At 38.8% G+C, this 21,151-nt stretch overlaps 2 long non-coding RNA genes across 2 annotated transcripts; one reads left to right on the top strand and one right to left on the bottom strand.

Annotated features, from left to right (window-relative positions):
• The first annotated feature begins 170 nt into the window (after positions 1–170).
• LOC127494773 (uncharacterized) lies at positions 171–6,534 on the top strand. Its single transcript, XR_007924968.1, has 2 exons — positions 171–1,387; positions 4,033–6,534. It is a non-coding gene; the product is annotated as an uncharacterized LOC127494773 (long non-coding RNA).
• A 2,942-nt stretch (positions 6,535–9,476) lies between these two features.
• On the bottom strand, positions 9,477–19,263 carry LOC127494772 (uncharacterized). The gene is made up of 2 exons (XR_007924967.1): positions 18,924–19,263; positions 9,477–11,111 (listed from the first exon to the last, which is right to left on the bottom strand). It is a non-coding gene; the product is annotated as an uncharacterized LOC127494772 (long non-coding RNA).
• Between the last annotated feature and the right edge of the window lie 1,888 nt (positions 19,264–21,151).

The following is a 21,151-nucleotide window of genomic DNA, read 5'->3' as shown; positions in this document are numbered from 1 at the left end:
AACCCAGCAGTTTTTAGAGTGCTGTAACCTGTTGACATTAATCTTATCTATTGTATTTGACAGTGGTTTAGGATGATTATTCACTTATTCATCTTAACAGTAAATGAAACTTGTTTTCATTTATATCTCTACTACTTTTAACTTTATAAATCTATATTAAAATTATTTAATACTAAATTATGCATTGGTCTTTAATTGTTGAATAAAATGGACTTATTGATGCGATTAAGGCATTATTATAACATATTGATGCACTAGTAATGTTGTATGATGATAATTCCTCCTTGTATGAGACACTGACTGACTCTCAGATTCATAGAGCACATGTTTAAACGCAGTATGATCTTCAGGGGTAAAGAACAGTTTTCAGGCGTTGAGTTCCGGCCAGACTCATATCTTGGAAACAGAAGCTCCAGGCCTGAGGTAAGATATTGAGCTGCAGAGTCAGAACAACGCCCGAGAGTGGCAATAACGCTAATGTGATAAAAGAAAGTGGTTTTCTGAATATAGGTGGGTTGGAAGCAATAGCCAGAAATATCTATTTTCAGACCTGGGCTAAAATGAAAGAGTTATGGAAAGCGAAACCTGTGCCAGACTTGTTCTTCTCAGAGAAACTTTAGTCTGACTCTGAGTTTCATGCTCTGAATGTAGGCTGAGGTTTTGATCAGATGTCTGTTAATAGATTATATGACGGCGTATGAATTATGAAAAGCAGAAATGGCAAAAAATGTTTTGCGTTTGACACGTCTGTCATTAATCAAGTAATGGCTTTGTTCCTGTTTGCAAAAAATAAAAAATGTAGCCATTAATAAAACAAATGACTTCAGCTTTCATTTTATTACCCATCGTTTTATATTAAAGTTTTTTTTTTTTTTTCTGTGGAATTGGGTGGAAAAGAAGAGAGTTTTTCTAAGCCACGTGCAGGGCAGATTGATGTCATTGTCTCGGCACACTGACCTTTGCTGTAGTACCCACGGCAGACATCACAAACTCTCACATCAATTTAGCCCAATTGGATGTGGCATGTCTTGGCTAACTCGATTTGTGCAGAAATGCACCTGTCTCTGCCTTCTCTCCCTATAGATTTGCTCTGGGGGAGGAGGGGGAGCTTCTCTCTCTCTCTCTCTCTCTCTCTCTCTCTCTCTCTCTCTCTCTCTCTCTCTCTCTCTCTCTCTCTCTCTCTCTCTCTCTCTCTCTCTCTCTCTGCAGATGCAGCCTCTTTGCAGCAGGCCTGGTGTGCCTTCCAAGGTCTGGGCAGAATGTCTCCAAGCACCAGAAGGAGAGGCCATTAGCCGCACACTAATCACATTACTGCACGTTAAAGGGGGAAGTGAAGGCAAGCAGGGAGGAGGGAGAGGAAGGGAGAAAAGTTTAAGGTGTTATTAAGGTTGTTCATCTCTCATACAGCTTGTGCAATTTTGTGTTCTCTGTGTGTGTGTCCTTGTGTGTGCGTGGCTGTTTGTTATGTTGTTTAGTATATAGCTTATGGTAATTTGCGATTGTGTGCGTCTGCCTCGGTTTTTTACAAACTGTAACTGCGCATTAAGTATATTGTATATGCATGTGAGCACGATTGTATAAACTAGTTGTGTTGTTAACTGTGTGTGCATATCGCATTTTGTGTTTGCCAGAACACATGCTAGTTTGTGTGTGTGTTTGTGTGTGTGTGTGTGAAGGATTTGTTTAGGTTATGCAGAGCAGGCTGGCTGTCAGAGATGAATAATATGAGTGGCTTTATGAGCATTAGGTAATGAGAGGCATGCTGGGAACTGAGCGATCAGCACCAGCTCTCTGCATAGAGTCTTCCATCTGTGCTGACACAGTGATTACAGCACACACACACACACACACACACACACACACACACACACACACACACACACACACACACACACACACACACACACACACACGGTCACTACGCACATGCGCACACACAGATTCGTGCTACCTATGTTCATGAACACTTCTGTAAATTCATCAATACACACTCAGACAATTTAAACGTATATACTCATACTATTTTGCCACTTTACAAATCATATTTAATATTCTGGGTTCAATACAACTTAAATTCAATCAATAGCATTTATAGGATAATCTGTGACACAAAAATAATTTTGACTCGTCCCTTGTTATCTTTAAAAAATGCAAAAATGAAGGTTATGGTGAGACAGAAGTAAAAGAGACCATTTTTGGAGTGTTTAAAATTAATTTAAGGCATATAATTTTATATAAAAGCACTTCTGATAAAACACAATAATCAATCATTTTTACAGTTGTTTTAGAGTTTATGGGATTTCTTTGACAGGGTAACAGATAGGTATATAGATAGGTAGATAGGTAGATAGATAGATAGAAATTGTAAGATGATAGATAGATAGATAGATAGATAGATGATTCCTGATGGATCAGTGTTTCAGTTCTAGTGATGTTTGGCTGGTCTGATGGGGGTCAATGTCTCGCCCCAGGACACACAACCCATCAGGGCAGAATACTGACCAACCCTCTGGGTGGGTTTGTGTGTTCTTACTGCACCCCTTCCTTTGTCTTTGGTGGGGTCACAGTTAGTGACCTGGTGTTACCAGCCATCCCAAACAATGCCTCTGACTGATAGAATGAGCAACATGCCCCCCCCCCATCACGAGACCACTACTGCTGAGGCATCACTACACAAAATGACCAGCATCCCCCTTCCCCTCTGATACTGACCCCACATTGCCTCCCCATTATAGAGGATTCAGAAAGCTTTTAGGGGTCCGGTAACGCTGAGAGATTGATGGTGTAAAACGCATGGCGGTGGGGGAAGAGCAGGTGGTTAAGAAGAAAATGTCCCCCTTTTAATGGGAGCCGCAGAGCGTAATTTAATAATTATGAAAAGTGAGAGAGTGGGGAGAGGGGAGCATGGCGGGATGGATGGATGACTCCGGGTCTGTCTGGAGCGGCAGCAGACCGGAGGAGACAGACGCTCTGTTCAGAACAGGTGAGGGCAGACAGCGCTACAGTGGGGACCAAAAGTCTGAGACCACTAGTGAAAATGCTTCAGTTTTGCATTTTTCTGATGGAATGAACATTTAATCATGCGTATTCAATACGATTTGGGAGAAAAGTTGAAATGAAACATGAGTTTAGCTGAATTTCAGAACGCCAGCAGCAGACATTATTCAGCATCTTGTGCTCATTGTGCTTTGATTGATGATTAAGAAGAATATATTTTTTCATATTCATTTCACATAATAACTTTTCTTTTGTTCCAAATTTTTCAAAATCTTGAAGTGTTAATTTCAGGTTGGAATAAGTTTTTAAATTCCAGTAAATGTAATGTAAATAGGGTGTATACAGTATGTGTTCTACTGTAAATATGCAGCATATCTGAACGAGTCCTTTCATGCATGTAAACAAGCCAGAAGAACATGCTACACTCCGGGTTAAAAACAACCCAAGTTGGGCTGTAAATGGACAAACCCAGAGATTGGGTTGTTTTGACCCAGCGGTTGGGTTAAATGTTTGACCAACCTGCTGGGCAGTTTTATTTAACTCAACTATTGATTAAAAATTACTATATGTCTGGATTAAAATGAGCCCAATGTTAGAAATTAAAAATCAGACACATAATTACTAGAGGCAACAATAATAATCAAAAGGTGAACATTTATTAATAAGCCATTTAATACATGTTTATTGTTTAATTATTATTCATTAAACTTATTCATAAATGTTCATTTATTAAACATTAATACATGTCAATTTCCAACATATTTTGGGTTCATTTTAAGCGAGCAGTACAGTAATTTTTAAACAATAGTTGAGTTAAATAAAACTACCCAGCAGGTTGATCAACATTTAACCCAACCGCTGGGTTTGTCCATTTTTCAACCCAACTTGGGTTGTTTTTAACCCAGCATTTTTTTGTGTACTGTGATTGTGTGACTCCCTAGATGCTTTCCAGAGGTGTGTAATGAACATCACAATTGCTGTTTTCATGGGAAAGAAATTGTCCTTCCTTCTCTTTCTCTCTATTTTGTCCTGCAGCGTTCTGCAAACGTCTGCTCAGACACCAGCCGTTCCCATGCCTCCCTTCAGCCTCTGTCCCTTTCCATCATCTCTTCATCCTCCTCTCCACGAGCTGTGTCTCCTCGAGTTCCCTGGGAAAGATGTATTGATAATTTCCTGCAAAAATATGATTCCAGTTTATTCTACAGAGAAAAATCCAATAGCGCAGCCTCCAATTGGATTGGGTTTTTCAGTGGAGTGGAGAACAATAGAGAGAGAGAAGAGACCTGGCCCCAGACATTCTACATGAGATTATTGTTAAACAGAGACCTGATAGAATTACAGTGGTACAATAGATGATAATTGCATCACAACATGATTTCTCTTTGCCGTACAACAGCGCATATTCATCTACCTTATCCTTCAGTGATGTGGCGTGAGGGCGGCGAGGCTGGGCCAGAAGGAAGGTGAAGACAGCGAGGCCATGAGATGGAGTTATAGATAGGCGGCTCGAGAGAAAGGAAGAATATAGCTCAACCATACTAGTGCATAGTGACGCACAACGACAGGGAGCTGTTATTGTTGTATAATAACTATAGATTATTCAGACTTCAAAAAATCTATTTAATGTCAATAGACAATATACTGTACAACAGCACACATGATTGAATGAGGTCTGAATCAGGGCTTTTAGATTGTTGACATGCGATTTTCAATGGTTGATTTGTTCAGTTATTATATTTGGTAACCTTTAGTTCTGAATATGAGGTTTCATAGTTATTCAGAATAATCCAATACTGATTTGTTGTTGTTGTTGTTGTTGCTTTACTTTGTTTACTGTACGATACATTATATTTAAACAGAACTGAACAGTTGGATATATGTTAAATCCAACTTTATTTGCATGCATACAGTATATGTAAAGGGATATATAGGGACTATAGAGCAAATCTCAACTGCTTGATTACTTGTATGGTCACCAGTGTTGGCGGTAACACATCACAAGTATGTAATCAGATTACTTTTTTCAAGTAACTAGTAAATGAACACATTACTTTTGAATTTACAACATAATGTCTGAGTTACTTTTCCAAATAAGTAATGGAAGTTACTTTGTTTTCCCATGTATTGACAGACAGCTCGTGTTGAGAGAATCGTCGTGTGTGAACATGATGGGTATTGTAGTTCTAGACTAAATGTGAGCATTGACTCACTTGCAAAAAAACAGATTCAATATTCCTCAAAATGAATAAAAACAGTCAAATGCAAACTCAGAATATTATGCAAACCTGCAATGATTAAATATGTTAAATTACACAAATATACTTTATGTATTTAATCTCACTTTATTAGCACTTTATTAACACTCTGTCTTTTGACCTTCTGTGACCTTCCATTTCAACCATACTAAAGAGCAAAAATGACTTAGATAACATTACATTTGTGTTTTTGTTGCTGAAGTAAGAGTGTTAAACGTTCTTTTTCTGCGATCAAGAATAGCAGCACAGCTGAAAGGCTTGTTTGTTTGAGCTGCGCCCTCTACTGTACAGGAGTGAATTTGGAGGCTTATTCATTTCACTGTTGGTGTGAACGGGCCTTTACATTTACCAACAATAGAACTTTAGGGTTTTTTCATATTAAAAAACAAACAAACAAGCTCAGCCCAGCTGAGAAAATGTAACGCAAAAGTAACGTAACATTACTTTACATAAAAAGTAACTAAGTAATGCATATAGTTACTTTTTTAGAGAGTAACAATAGAAAGTAACTTTCCCCAACACTGAGAGCCGTCCACATGGAGACGTGTTTAGCCGTATACGCAAACTTTTTGAATCTTATCGGCGTTTCGTCCAGACGATCTGGCATTTCGGGAGCCTGAAACTGCTATTTTTTTAAATCGGATCCCAGAGTGGATGAATCTAAAAACGACAACATTGCGTTTTCATGTGTACAGCCAATCCGTATATTTTGTGAAATGATGTCATCACCCCACATGTCGACCCTAGTCAGACACGCTACCTCACGGAAAAACAACAACAACAACAACAACAGCGGACTACATGCTTGTGTTTGTGCCGCAGAAGATACTGAGCCTATTAGCTTTACTAAAATAAAGCTTTATTACTAAAGTTTGTATACAGTGCGAAGATTTATGATGCTCTTCTTCTCCATTTTTAGTGTATCTCTGTGGCAGAATTACAGCGCCACATGCTGGTCTGGCATGTATACTACATCGTTTTTGAGGCGGTTTCAGTGGTTTTGTGTGTACGCAGATATTTCTTGAGATGACGCCGTGTTTACGTTTTTTTTTTAGGTTTTTTTTTTAGACCAATTGAAAAAAAAGATCGGATAGGGAAAGCTCTGGCTTCATGTGGATGCGGCCTTGATTGTAAACTATATTTTTGTTAAATGCGACTATCAGCCATGAAGATATTTTATAAAGATAAGTTATAAACATTAACATCATGTTTTTCTGTAAACTGTTTTAAAACCATGTGTATTGTGAAAAGTGCTATACAAATAAATCTGACTTGATTACTTGATAGTCTATTTTTATACAGTAAATATTGACCGTAGTCACATTACTCTACATGTAAGAGATGATGTACGTACACACAGACAGACTGTAGTTAGAGTAACTGTTTTGGCCAGCAGTAGTGACTCTGGAGGAGGGGTTCCAGTAGAAGGACCTGGCGGTGAAAGATCGCCTCTTTTACAAGGAGCGACAAAGAGAAAGAAAAATCACAAAAGCGCCCAACTCTGATGCTCTAAAAGTATAGGGGGCACTCCGCCTGGCTGGCTGCTCGGCACGGTGTGCGTCGGCCGCTGTGGGTGTGTGTGTAGTGGGGTGGGCCAGAGGGGTTAAGTAGGATGGAAGGCACCCATACTTCAGATTGGCAGCAAGCTGCCGCAAGGCTAATCTAATCAAGGGCCTCGCAATTCAATTAGAGCCATCTCAGGGGCCCCACCGCCAGCTTGCCAAACGTTCAGCTCTCCTCTCTGACGCCCTGTTGCCCCCTCCTCCTCCTCCTCCTCCTCCTCCTCCTCCATCAGCCCTGCCCAGTGCCACCCAGCTGCGCTAGATGAATGTAGATGAAATCTGAAATATGAAAATCTCCAATAATTTATGGGAGCTGTGAGGGATGGAAGCGTTGGCTGGTGGAAGGTAATTCTCCCCTCAGGAGAGGAAGAGTCATCTCACCGGCAGAGAGACTGAGTGCGGCTGCTTATGTTGCAGAAATATATACGGTCGAGGAGCCCATACACACACACACACACACACACACGCACACACATGTTGACTGTATCATCATTCCCGCCAGCAGCGCAACTCATACTTCACCAGACAACTCCATCTATTGCTCTCTGTTGCAACATCCACCTGAAATGGATGAGCCTCGGTTTAGAGCACACACACAGAAGGAACTCATACGTACTTTGAGGCGAGTCGAACTCGTTGGCGGGAGACAGACTGAGAGAGAGTGAATGATGGGCAGTCCATGAAATGAACTCTGATTCTTAAGTAGAATACGGTGGCTGGGAGGAGGCGGGCGGGGGGGAGGATGCTCTTAGACAAATTACACCTCATTATATCCTGGCTCTCACCGGCACATCATGTCAGGAGGAATCTTTTTTTATTTGCACAAATTTGCCTGGAATTCCTCTTCGTTTTCCCGCCGTCCATTATCAAACAGGGCAATTTGATTACATTGTGATTATTCTCTTGCTTGCGGACACTCCCACATGTAGCCGAGGCCTCTCTCTCTCTCTCTCGTTCTCTCTTTCCTTCTCTCTTTCCCGTCTGTCTTGTGTTTCATATCCCAGAAGTGATATATCTGGCAAAGATGCTCTAACAGTATATAGCCTATGCATTCTTTCTGAATTTATTCTGCTATCAAAATATAAGGAGAATCAGAATTTTAGTAGTTTGTAATTTGCATCAAATTATTTGTTGTTTGTGGTATGATTGACAAATTATAACAATTGCTAGGACACATTTCTCAATACTCAGGTCACTTTTTCAACTCTTGATAATGTGAGCACAGCATCAGCTAAACTGTGGATCATTTATCATTGCTTTGGCACAAAATCCATCCCAATGATGACATGCTTAGACACAAACACCAGCAATACTTTATGAAACTACAGGCCAATTTGCACACGTTTACATACTCTTTCAGAACTGTTAAACTTATGTTCAAAACCTAACACAACACAAAACTGAATAAGACAGTTTATAATTTGCAAAATTTCTACAGTATTACCATATTGATATATATTCTGAATCTAAAAACTCAAATAATATCAAAACAATTAGATGAAGCTGAACACCTACACAGATGTTAGTCTTTCAATTTCATCACCATCCATTCAAAAGAGAAAAACTTGTAGCAATAATTTTGTACTGTCATGTAAACATGGACTGAGCATAAACTGCAGTGAATTTTAAGCAGTAGAGAGTGACATTCAAAAGAAACTGTATAATTATACCTGTTGGTGAAACCTTTGCTAGTGTTCTGGAGGAATGGCTTGATTTAAGTCGTGAGTAAAGTGTTTTGGTAGTTTTAGTGCATTTTGAATGTGAAATTAATTGCTGTGAAGCTGAAAGTTGGTTCGGAGAACTGTGTGAAGAGTTTTGAAAAAAATGACCCAAGCCTTGAGAAATGTGTCCTAGCGATTGTAAAAATGATTATTGTACATCAGTTACATTAGATGTTAGCTGAAGACCATAGCAATTCTTTAAACTAAAGTTCTAATTACAGAGTTTCAGCTTGAGTACTTTACAATCCACACTCTTAAAAATAAAGGTTCTTTATTGGCATCGATGGTTCCATGAAGAATCTTTAACATCCATTGAACCTTTCCTTTCTACAAAAGGTGCTTTAGATTATTAAAATGTTCTTCACACTACGAGAAAATGGTTCTTTAAAAGCTGAAAGCTTCTTTGAGGAACCCAAAGGGTTCTGTGGCACCACTGCATTCTGGAACCTATATTTTTTGGGCACATTAATTGATTTACATGTCTTTTTTAAGTGTGTGTGTGTGTGTGTGTGTGTGTGTGTGTGTGTGTGTGTGTGTGTGTGTGTAAGATTTGAAGAAGTGGCTGAAAAAGCTCGGATTTACAGAGTACACAAACGTTGCATCAAGCTGGAGATGGATGCCTAGCAACAGTGCAATTTTTGGCATCAACCCATCAGCTCTATGAATCGAACGGACAGCTTAAGAAAGTCTAACCATGACAGAATCAAATCTTGGAGAACAGGTGAAAGGGATTCCTATGGCTAAATTATGACTTCAATTGAGCAATTAAAACCCAAGTTGGAATTGAATTAACAAGATCCTGTGGCTCCAAATATGGCTTCCCACCCTCGCTCTAATCACAAATACATGGAGACACTCAACCAGCCTCTCTTCAACCTGTTAACCGCACTGCCTTTTGGGATTTTGACAGCATTGGGGCAAAAAATAAAGTCTTCATGAGGTCAAATTTTAAATATTGAACTTTATTGTAAAATAATTTCCTCCAACAGAGGTGTAAAAGATGTTAAAATAAGATGTAGTAAAATAAAATAAATACCAGAAACAAGTTTTCCAACACAGGTGCATCAATGAGGCAACAACCAACCAACATATGCTCCATTATTATGTTTTAATCTATAATTTTTTTTTCAGAGAGTAACAAAGCAAAATCAAAAGCTTTCGATGCACAGCTCAGAAATCACTGCGCTGGAATAAAGTGACCCATAATGCAAGATGATAATGTGATAAATGTCCTCCACACACTGTTCTGATGTAAACATGCATGTCTCTGTAAATATGTGATAACACTTTAGTTTAAGGTTCAATTCTCACTGTTAACTAGTGGCTTATTATCATGCATATTACTAGAATATTGGCTGTTTATTAGCAGTTCTAATAAAGCACATATTAATGCCTTATTCTGCATGACCACATCCCTTAATCCTACCCAATACCTAAACTTAACAACTGCCTTAACAACTATTAATAAGCAGTAAATTAGGAGTTTATTGAGGCAAAAGTCATAGTTAATAGTGAATATGTCTTCCCCATACTAAAGTGTGACCAAATATTTTTTTTGTAAATTTAAGCATTCAGTAATAAAGAGTAATCAAGTATGTACCTTGAGAATTATCTCACAAAATACTGAAAAGCATAAAATTAAAAACAGGAGCGCGCGCAGTGAGAAACCCGCTGAGAATCCCAGCAGTGCTCGCGCTTCCTCCTCTCGTCCTCCATCACGCGCTCTGTCTCTCTGGCCTCCAGGAACAAGGCAGTTCTGCAGGATACCTTGTCTGTGGCCTTGGCTGGATGAAAGGCAGTCCTGGCAGGGGATTCGGGCCGACTAATTGTGTTTTTGACTGATGCTGTGTTTGTAAATGACGAGGTGCAGAAGAGCAGAGAACATGGAGTGCAGAGCACTGATGATGGATCCTGATGGATCCTGAACTGCACTGGGCATTTACCTATCGACAGTTTATCGAATAGCAAAATAAAGCTGAATGAATCGATGACAACTGAAAAGTCCTATTATAGGGAAAAAAATCCCTGTTGTTTCATTCAACAGGTTATATAATTTGTGCAATTGTGTGAATTATATAATAATAATAATGTGCTGATAATGGTTTATAACTTGATTTCTTACAGCAGACCTTCATCTGCGCGTTAGATGAAGTCTATACGGTATATATCTCCTTTAATTCGCCCTTCTCTTTGGCGTTTGTTCCAGGCTGACTGCTTTATTCGTCTCTTTCAGCTCCTGCTCTGTGTTTCTCAGCGGGGCGCGAGCTGTGCCTCTCTCCAAACCCCCCTCCGGGCTGTCCAACCTTTCTGTCCTCGGACATCCTTCGCTGCTGCTCTCTATCGTGCTGCAGACGGCTGGTGGCTCAATGGCTAACTGGATTATGGGACAACAGAGCACCTTCCTCTCTGCCGTTGGCCTCCGTCTCCCCGCGCCAGCGTCTATTGAGCGCGCCCGGTCCCCGCTCAGGCCCGGCTTTATTGAGCCGTGTATGGGTCTTTATGCTGTGCGTGCTCGGCCTTGCCCTCATCCCTCATCAATCATCCGAGCTCAGAGCATAGACAGGCTTCAACCTTCTCTATAGGAGAAAAGAGAGAATGTTTACTATGAGACTGATCACTCAAATCAATCGCGCATTTGTTCTGAAACGTTGTCTCGAAATGCAAACATTTAGAAAAATTAAGACAGTTCACCGGGATCCTCACAGTGTGTCTGTGTGTTGAAGAAGCGCTGCGCTTTTTATATGATTTGTTGCATACTAACCAGATTTCCCAGCACTATGTTTTATTTATTCATTTTTATGTTATTTTTAGATAAAGTCTAATTTCCCAGAATTTTTCTTTCTCTTTTTCTTTTGTTGAACAGCTGTACAATTTCTCTTTTTAATCAGTGAAACACAGTGTTCAATATATATATATATATATATATATATATATATATATATATATATATATATATATATATATATACACACACAAATAATTCACGGTAGAAAACCGGCAGCTACACTCTAAAAAATGCTGTTGCAAAATATGTTGGAAATGAACATTTATTAATAAGTTTAATGAATAATATTTAAACAATGAATATTTATTAAATTGCTTATCAATAAATGTTCACCTTTTGATTATTATTGTTGCCTCTAGTAATTATGTGTCTGATTTTTAATTTCCAACATATTTTGGGTTCATTTTAAGCCAGACATATAGTCATTTTTAAACAATAGTTGGGTTAAATAAAACTGCCCAGCACATTGGTCAAACATTTAACCCAACCACTGTCTATATTTAACCCAACTTGGGTTGTTTTTAACCCAGCATTTTTAGAGTGAATGACTTTTTCTTACAAGAATGGCGGGATGGTATTTGGCACTGTTATATAATGTTAGCATACTAGCCAATTTAGGCTATTCAGATCGGATGGCTGCTGTAAAATGGTGATAATGGAAGGTAACGCGATGACTCTGAGTTTATTATAATTAGCATAGTAACTACACTCTTAAAAATAAAGGCTCATAATTTGCATCTGGTTCAATGAAAAACCTTTAACGTTCACGAAACATTTCCGTTCCACTGAAGGTTCTTCAGATTATAAAATGTTCTTCACACACCCAGAGAAAATGGTTCTTTTAAGAGGTTCTTCGGGGACCACAAACTGTTCATAGTCACTGCGAAAAACAAGGCAATCTCACAGCAATTCGTATTTTACAAGGTGGCTTATTCGTACAAATTCGTACGACCTCACTCGTGCGTTTTCGTACGATTTGTTTAGACCCTAGTGACGTAAGTTTGGGGGCGGGGTTAGGGTGGTCTTTCCTTCCTTTTTCAAAATTCGTACGCATTAGCCAACTTGTAAAAAAACATGGTTACCAAATTTTCCATAAATTATAAGGCCAGTTATTAAAACAATATTTTAATGTAAATATATATGAATTACCTTGTTAAATGTTTATTTTAAAATCTTCATCTTTTTTACCGTAGCTACATTATAAGATGTTTTACAGTGAAACAATAAGAATGAATAGGTTTTACTGTAGCATTTCTTTTCTTCATTTCTCCAAACACGTTTTTAAGTGTACGGGAGCAGGTTACGGATGGAGAATGATATCTCGTCAGCTCTGTCGATGATATCACTTCCCCCCTCTTTCATCAGGCCTCAACAGTATGTCGAACTTCTCTCTCTGCGCCTAACTTTTTTAATAACGATTTCCCCGCTGGCCGTAGGCTCGCGCTCGTCTCCTGCAGGAATACCTCAATGCGATTACGGCTCTATTCTACAGCAGACGCCAGGGCGCAATAAGAGCAGAAACGCCACTTCACCCATCAATTAGATCTCTATTAGCATCCAGTGCCCACCGTACTGCAACCCAGAACCGAAATTAAACAATTCTTCAAGTCGACAAGGTCAATTCAGAGCTTAGATGCCTTTCTTTCAGAACAAATGATTTTACTTAACGGTTTATTTCTCAGCAAGTATTAATGATCAATATCGTAATAAAGACTGGATTACCCCATTCATTGCATGCAAATGCCGCAGTCCAACAATAAACGCAATAAAAACACATTTTTACAAAACATTGCCTTTTTTCTGAATAATGTGGGCTTAAGCAGCAAAGGATCTATCTATCTATCTATCTATCTATTTGTATTTTAACGTGACTGGCCTTATTTACATTATAAGCTCTTTCTTGGATTATTACACGCCGATTTAATATAAGCAGGTAAATTAAGATGAGATGATAATTCACTGCTTCATTGAGGCCTTCGGGGAGCAAGAGGCTATATCATTAGGCATAATATTCAATGTAGGCATTGTAAGGGAAATGTTTTGTTGTAAATTACCCTTCGCAAAAACTACTGTGAAATGACTCGGTCCGTATTTACTCACATAATTATTTTCAGGCCTGTAGTTCCTGCACTGCGTGTAAATTAGCGACATTTTTCAACGACCTCACTTTGTAAGTTTGGGGAAGTGTTATTTTCTCTTGAAATACAGTAAAGCAAATATTAGACTTAATGCTTTGACTAAGAACTATAGTATAATTTTGAAGTCTTAAAAAACAATAATGTAATCCAAATGAGCTCCTATGTCACTGTCACCCGTTTTTATTCATAAAGAAATAAAACCTGCAGGACAAGTGACTCGAGCACGTATTTCTCTGTTTACCGAGTCAAAGGATGGCCATTTATCATCGATCGAGACAGCGGCGCATTTTCTACCTAGCTCTCTCAGACCTTGTCCTAAATTCAGCATTTTTATGGAAAACTGCAGTCATTTTGATTGATGAAATCTAAAGATGTCTAAAACAATCCCAGAGATCCCCAACTGTGGAGCTCCTACGGGGTGCTTCACTCCAGGCATTGTTACTGTGACATAAGGGGGGAGCTTCGTGAGAATACACGAAAAAATCGCGATTTCAGTGTAAAAGCGGACAGAAAAGGATTTCTTTACATTCATCCGGGCCGGCAGTGGGAAAGTTGGAGAAACTCTCTCCATTTTATAAGCAAACAATACCAGCTCAGTGTCTGTTGACTGCTTCAACACATAGCCCTGCAGTATATGGCTCAAATCTCAAGAAAGGCCTTTTTACTAACGTGATGGACTTCAGGGTGTTCCTTTTAAAGTCTGCGCTTAAAATTCAAGTCACTATAGGGGAGGATTATGGCGCCTTAATACATTAATATCACGATAATATGATTAGATTTTATTGGGCATTACGGTTGCTTTATGTGGATGAATTTGCTAATGTGGAGCACGTCATAATCAAAATACAACCTCATCAAAAATAAAAGGCATTGCGGCATTTGGGTCAGAGAGTTTGAGCTCTTTATATATATATATATATATATATATATAGTGTGATCGGTTTACAATTTTCGCGCTTGTTTGCCCATCATGTCACCTGCTAAATTAGCTACTGCCCTCCATTATTAATAAGGGTAGTATAAGGCAAGGGCAAAATCGGAAATATCTTACTTCGCGACACCCAAAGGGAGTTTTAATAAATCTCCCTCTATTTAACTGCGTTTTCCCTCAGACTCCTTCGGGCGAATAGAGGCCGTGTCAAGATTGCGTTTGTGAGCCAGTGCTTAGGACCAGCTGCTCTCAAAAACAGACAAGCCCTTGTCAATTACCCGCTGACGAGCAGGTCTGGGATCGCCTGAGGCTCTGCGGCGACCAGCAGTGTTACAGTCCCCGCAATTAGTATCCATTTCTGTCCAGACCTCCTCGGAGCGCGCAGACACAGTGCGGTCAAATGGCAAAACATTGCAAAGAAAACTCAATGGATCCCGTATTTATGCCCAGCACTAATGTGACGACAAATTCTGGCTAAAAATGCCGTGCCCCATGTATACTCTCAACGATATTCAAGTTTTATTGAACCTAAAAATAAAATAAAAGTAGATGATATTGAAAAATAAAGTCGGTAGGATGACAAGCACCCGTTTCTCGTCCGCTGGCCGCTTTGTCGTGGTTGTCACCGTTAACAGCTGGTGGGCATTCCGAGCCTGTCTCGGCCCTGTGGCCTTTGGCCTGGTGGGGGATGGACCTTCGGACAGGGCGGTCCAGCAGCTTTAACAACCCGCCGTTAGTTTGGGTCAGAGAGGCCAAGTCTCTAACAGGACAAGCAAAGACCCTCGCCAGCGGAAGCTGAGCCGAACAAAACGACTCCAGCTCGGCCGGCCCAGGGAATCATTAAGGGATGCGTTTGTTTAACTAATTAGCAAGCTGGGCAGCCAGGGGGAGACTTGTAGGACAAGGCATTTACTCAGGGGAAGATCTAGAGTTCAAAGTACAGGAGGGGGACAAGGCCTGTGTAATGCACTGAAGTTCAAGAACAGAGCAAACAGCACATGCCAAAAACGGGCAACGCGTTCAACATGGCGAAGAAGAAGAGGAGGGGTCCCGCGTTAAATATGGGAAAGTTTGGGGAACGGGTCGACGGGTCAAGAAAAGTCAACAAGAGAGCAGTGTTAATGACAGACGGAGTTTAATATCAAAAATACATAAATCTTCAACGGAGGTCAGCAGCACAATGCATACAAAGGGGCCGAGTGTTCAAGTCAACACTGATTTGTTGTTAGAGAAAGAATGGATTGATCCGAGCTGTTAACATTTAATACACAAAAAAGCTGGAGCTAGAATATAAGGTTGTGAATTTGAGCAACGAGGGTTTTATTCAATAACTTTCTAAACGTGCACATTACACTTCCCAACGTTATTACGTTGGCCGCAGATTATGTCAATTTAACGGCCACCGGATTACTACGTAAACAGGTGGTGCCGAAATATCAGCAGAATAAAAGCAATGATTAGTAGTCTTCTAAAGGAGAGGCTTTAGAGCACGCAGTCCTGCTCCTATTGGCATTAAGGCAGAATTCCCACCTGAGGGTGGTGTGGCGGATCACTACAGGTCGGTTAGAGATATTCTGTGCAGGGATTAATACGTGAAGCTTCTCTGACCACACAGTGAGGTTCAAGCATAATCATTGATGAAAACTCTGCGTGACCTTGGGCTCTGCCCCTCCCCTCCTAACCCTTGTTAGTCCTCACGTCCGTCCCCAGAAACGCCACATTCCATAACTCTTCATAAAAACCATTATTAGGGAAATCCTTTCTTTTTGACAATTTAATAGTGCAAACCAATCATGTGGGTGACACCAACCATTCATCTGGCATCAGAGACAAAGAGCAGGCCTCTTCGCCATGCCGACGGGAGTCTGCGCTATTTTCAGAACTAATCCACAATGCAAGCATTGTAGCTCCATAATCGTTATGTTTAGGAAACCAATCACAAGTATGAGAGGTTTCTTTTATTTTTAATTTTCGGATTGCGGTTCAGGCCAAGTAAACAGGACTAGCAGTCATGTCCTGATTTTATTATTTTAAGGTCACGAACAAAAGCAAAAGTAGCCCAATTTTAAGAGGCGAGGTTTTGTTCTTCACGAATTATTTTCTGAATCAATTTAGCAGATTCAAGGCAATTTCGCAACATTCTCCAGTGGGACTAACAAGACAGAAAAAAATGTTTCCTCAGAGGATTCACCTTTAGGAGCGCCTCAATAAAAGAGACACGAGCTCCGAGCACCAGCCTATAATTTTTAATATATATGCAATAAATGTTCAATTTGTTTTCTGCAATGACGGGAAATAATTTCGTCATATTTTAAAGCCATTATTACATCCGTACTCCCACTCGAGCTCCTTGTGTTTGATTAAGTCATTGCGAGATTGTAGCTGATAGTTAATAACGATACTGTTATGGTCCTCTTGACATTAAATTCTCCACGGGGCAGTTATAAAAGTGCAGACCTCGGCCTTGGCTTATTTGCCTCAACCTGTCAATAACTCATTTTTAATTTGATGTCTCTATTTAGCTTCGGAAAACGCCTCGTAAAATACGAGGTTTATGCAAAACATGAACACGTTACGTTAAACGGTTCATAAAAACACGCATGGAGAATCATGAATAATTAACACACACGGCTTGCTAGATCTCTTCTGAAAATGACATCTTTGTCTTGTTTTAATTTCTGGTCATAAGGCGTTGTTTATTGCTGAATTGTTTGGCTGTTTTGGGCATTAATTCCTTACAGTCCACACTTTTAGGAGGTTGTTTTCCCTGTACAGGGTTTATTTCAGCATGACATTTAGTGTAATGATTCGCCACTGGAGCCAGGTGTTATTTGTTTATTTTTGTGCTTTATTGTGTCTTCTGAATGTATTGTTTGTCTGATTTAGATGTTTATAAAGTCATCAGTGAGATGTCCATAAAAAAATAAAATAATCACTTGATTGAAGTGTATGATTTTTATGTCATAACACACACATTTATATATAAGGAGGACAATGTTTATAGGGAAAACGAAACAAAAAAAAAAAAAAAACGAGAGAATGTCAGTATATGGCAAATGTTCGGCAAAACGTTCATTTTAATTTGTCATTCATTTCCCCCCGAAAAATGTATCAGAATAAACATCATCTCATTTATTACTTTTAAAATATTGTTTCTGAAATTATAACATTTTTGCACTTGTTATGCATCCCATTTCTCCACACCCCTTTGAGTTCAATAGATCATGTCATCCTGAAATCTGCGAAACGCCTCGGCAATTTGCGGTGACAGTCATGATCCCTCCAGCTCAACGCAACCAGGTCAAATAAGACTAAAGCATTGTGTCTATTTACTCTTATTTCGAAAGAAATTGTCAAAGCTATTTGAATACCCCCACCCCCCACCCTAATTTAATGTAAAAAAAGAAAAAAAAAAAGAAGCCTGTAATAAGAGCCCATAAATGTTTAAAAAAACGCCCGAATGACCTTTATAAAGTTCCAAAAACAGCCGATTAAACCATTTCTTTGTACAATTAATTTGCATTACGAATAAGAATAACGTAGGCCTATTTAAATAAGTTCCAACAAAGCCCGCGCGTTCATATTTGTGGATGTTTCTTTTGATCAATAATTTGAGAGAAGTCTTTTAGGAGTCGATTTTCTGCATCGCTTTTTCTTTTGTCCTTTCTCCTCGCTTGTCCAGAATTAGGTTTGTTTCGCTCTGTTTCTGCTCCTGTTTGTTTAATTCCTTTATTCTGTGTTCGATACACAGCTGCGGAGAGAATACAGTCTTCTTTTCCGATAACAAGCACATTCCTCTTTGATTTCTCTGGCTTTACACAGTCTTTGACTCTGAGCTGTCAATCCGTCTCTTTTGTGGAGCTTTGGCTTCTATGCAGAATGGACGGAAAGCCCATCGTCCGATGTGATGGATCCGTTTCGAAATAGGGAAAGGTTAAGGGTGGAAAAGTGAAAGGGTTTCCCTGGTAATTGCTTCGGTTTTACGAAAATGCTTTACTTGGTTGCCGTTTTCTTTTTTCAGAGGCTAAGCCTCGAACTTTAATGCATACATTTCGTCTTGAGATAAAATGGAAATATATTGTCCAAGTTCAAATGTTCTCGAATTTGGTCACTTAAAGAATTCTATGTTCGTTTAAAACGAAATCTCGGTTTATATGTAATAAGCAGCCTATCTAAAAACGCGTTCAGAGCAAAATGTTGTGCGCAATACATTCAAAGGCAAAGTGAAGCATTACACAACAGTCTGACTGATTTGTTCGTGTTTTTTAATTTTTGTTCGGTCATTGCATTTGCACCACTCACTGCAAGATATCTATACAAATTTCGCTCTTTATCAATATGCGCTGCCGTAAAACACCGATTCCTCTGAGAATAACCGACTCGTAGGCTGATGCGCTGATCTCAGAGGAGAAAACACTGCAGCGCTCTCTAAAACATTCAGCATGCACAAAATATCCAACAGATTGCACTTCATATAAAAGAGAATTTAAGAATGAGGTATAAACCTAAAGCGTTAAAATGCGCTGCTACTTACAGTGCCGCGAAGCGCCTTTCCGTTTGGTGTCCTGTCATATCCTAACAGCGGCTAATGTAGAGTTTGTCTTGTCTTTTTCTGGGAGATTCACTTTAACAAGTGGAAAGTTTGTGTCCTTCTGCGCCATTTTATACATGATGAGCCGTCAGTAATGGGATTATTAAACAAAAACGGTTTCAGGCGCTGGCGTTAACCTTTTTTAATGCCTAATTAGGTTTTGCAAAGAAATAATTAGATTTTGCATCGCTTACATTGCCTATATTTTCAACTGACGTAGAAACAATTTCATCATTATTCGACCCTCTTGTCGATCAGCTTAACAATATACATTTAGCGTGACTGTATACAAGATGATTTAAAAATATGCTGTGATCAAATATTGTACATAAATTAATTATGTTGCACATTTGCCCGCATCACTGCCGTGATGTAATGAAGAGAGCGCCCTCTGTATGTCGAGACCCTCTATCGCACATTTTCTTTATTCTTATCCTCAACCTTGAAAAGTATGAAAAAATACATATAAATAAAATATAGTTGACGCCACAGTTGTTTGTGGCCAGTTTACCTGCTTTTTATTTAAAAGTCATGATGAGGATCTTACTATAGCCTACAGGAAATAAAGACATATTTGCCACTTTGAAAAAAAAAACAGGAATAGTTCAGGGAGGCATTAGTTACTAATAAACCTTTATTATGACCGTACAAACTTATGACCCAAATGATGTTACGTCATAAATTGCGTATCGACTGAACTTTAGTTTCTAAAATCAGCCCGTATATGTTCATTACAAAGTGCAAGTGGAGCTGTCAAATCCAAAAGGTGATGAACCGCAGACTTTTATTTATTTATTTTTTATCTAAGAACATTATTTTGTGTGTGTGTGTGTGTGTGTGTGTGTGTGTGTGTGTGTGTGTGTGTGTGTGTGTGTTGTGCAGCATCTTCACTGCAAACACATGGGCGTGTCGAGAAAACGAAAGACAAGGAGAAGGAAGAGAGACAGTAAGAGATGCTCACTGAACTTCACATAAATATCCTTTATTCCATATTATTTCTATATGATATCTGTGTGTACACATTTCCAAGATGGCTGAAATTTTACATGATAAAAACAAGGTTTTTACGAAAGAAAAATCGCTCGACTGCAGTGTTATGGTAGGCTATATGAACAACTGTGTGTCACATACTGTAGCATATGGGTGAGTAGGTTGTCGTTTAATTGAAAAGTAACGCCATTTTGAGTTGTGAAGGGCAATGCTATTGTTAAAACAGTCATTTGTCTTATTGAGGTGGTCGAATACTTAATTTTTATTGCATCTTTCTCAAACTTACGAAGCGCTTCACGTAAAACGTTCGTGCATTATATTCTCAGAGTCAGACCGCGTAACGTCAAACGTTTAGGCTGACAGAATGTACTGTAGCAGCTGTAGGTTACCAATTATATAGGCTACTTTTGAAAAAAAAAAAAAAAAAGTATTGCGTATTTATTTAAAAGCAACCTTACGATGAACAAGTAACACAAATTCAGTCGAATGTTTCGTGAAATGGTTATTCCTGGTATTCGGTGCCGTTTGGACTTCATCAAATTTAGAAAATCAATCATTTTTTGTGTAATCATGATACAGTGATGTAGGCTAAAGCATTTGAAAGTGATTTTGGTCAAGCTCTGGTCAATTAAATTAACCATTTATTAAACAAAATCAATGAAATGGTAGATCAAAAATGTAAAAAACAAACAAACATATAATTCTAATTTTAGGGCATTGTGTACATCTTCTTAGACAACTGGTGTCCATTTGCTGCATTAAAAGCATATAACTTAATAAATTATCAGAAAATATATTATGTATTAGTATTTACTTTCTCACAAATGCATCATTTTACATTTTTTTCGTTTTCAGATACAAATGCCTGTTCACTTTTTAAAGTATTAAATTATTGATATTCCAATACATTTTCATTGTCACTGAATAATTAGAATTCATTATTAGTTCGCTATTTTCATAAAATTACTGTTAAAAAAAAAGGCTTAACAGGGTGGACAGAGTAATAAAGATTGGATGAGTTTCTGTCTCTCACATACAACCAGTTACATTATTACTTTTGTTTGAACTGGATTTTGATGGGAAACAATATGTAAAACATTACAAAAGAACTTTAAATACAATACTTCTTCAACTTTAAACATAAATTACTTCCACAATTACTCTGTTCACTCTCAGTGTCC

Source organism: Ctenopharyngodon idella, chromosome 14 (assembly GCF_019924925.1).
Source record: "Ctenopharyngodon idella isolate HZGC_01 chromosome 14, HZGC01, whole genome shotgun sequence".
Lineage (NCBI taxonomy): Eukaryota > Metazoa > Chordata > Actinopteri > Cypriniformes > Xenocyprididae > Ctenopharyngodon > Ctenopharyngodon idella.
Note: the sequence above shows the minus strand (reverse complement) of the source record. Positions and strands in the feature narration are given on the sequence as shown.